This window comes from Erythranthe guttata, chromosome 12 (assembly GCF_056151865.1).
Source record: "Erythranthe guttata isolate IM_541 chromosome 12, IM_541, whole genome shotgun sequence".
Classification (NCBI taxonomy): domain Eukaryota; kingdom Viridiplantae; phylum Streptophyta; class Magnoliopsida; order Lamiales; family Phrymaceae; genus Erythranthe; species Erythranthe guttata.
This window is the reverse complement of record NC_142544.1, coordinates 4213030-4214053: the sequence shown is the minus strand read 5'-3', so window position 1 is coordinate 4214053 and position 1024 is coordinate 4213030. Positions and strand designations below refer to the sequence as shown.

Genomic DNA, 1024 nt, shown 5'->3' with positions numbered 1-1024 from the left:
TTTACCAATTTTCTGTTATGTTTTTTGATTTTATTATGGTATTTATCTATTCATTTATAGACTTTGGCCCCTCAAGATATCAAATTTTATACATTTTAGCCCATAAAAAAAAATTCCCTCTTAATTCATTCCCATATTTTGACCCCCACCAAAAAGCTCCTAGGTCCGCCCCTGGTAGTGAGGTCCTCTTCTAACTTCGGTCGCACTCACACGTGGGTGTGGTGTGATTACCCTGGGTTGCATGTCTATTGAAAGCGAGCTGAATCGGTGCAATCTGGGAAAACTCATTTTTAGATGGCAATTGGGTATTTCCCTTGTTCATGTCAAATTGTAAGATTTTCGCCTATGTCAAGCCACAATGAAGTCAAATTTGTACTACGTGGGGAGAGTTTACGGGGCGAGAGTGGACTACCTCATAGCGGGCCTGAGCTTATACTTGGGCCTTGTTGTACGACGTCTTAAAGGTAGGGTATTTGGGGCATTCTGGCCCGTATCATAAAGATTAACAAAGACAAAGTAAATTTTGACAAGTTAGTTATTCTAGGGCTGGACCAAAAAGAAACTAGTAAATAAATGAGGTCCAGGAAGAAAAATAAAAATAAAACAGAAATGGGGTGAGAGAGGCTCGAACTCTCGACCTCAGGATCACTCAACTTAGCTATGAGACCTACGCGCTAGCCAACTGCGCCACCACCCCTCGTTGAAAGTAATTCATACTGAATATAATATATTGTGTAATGCAGATGAATATCTTGGGACCTCCACCCTGCTCCCCCTTTTTTTTCTTTGGCAGTATATTTTCCTTTTCTTTTTCTTTGAGATGCAAAATTATGGTGCAAATGGGTTGAGAAATTCCGAATTCTGCCGATCCGGCATAAATGTTTCGATTTTGGAACAATATTTTACATGTTAATATTTTTTTGCATACATATATGTTTATATCAAACTCTTAATATTCAATTTGTTGTATTCCATAAAATTCTTGGATAGTTTTCAATTGATAAACATATGCATGTATTAAACA

The 1024-nt window shown here is 37.8% G+C and overlaps 1 non-coding gene across 1 annotated transcript; it reads right to left on the bottom strand.

Moving 5' to 3' along the window:
- Positions 1 to 610: 610 nt before the first annotated feature.
- Positions 611 to 697, bottom strand: TRNAM-CAU (transfer RNA methionine (anticodon CAU)). The gene is given in 2 exon segments: positions 611 to 646; positions 660 to 697. It is a non-coding gene; the product is annotated as a tRNA-Met (tRNA).
- Between the last annotated feature and the right edge of the window lie 327 nt (positions 698 to 1024).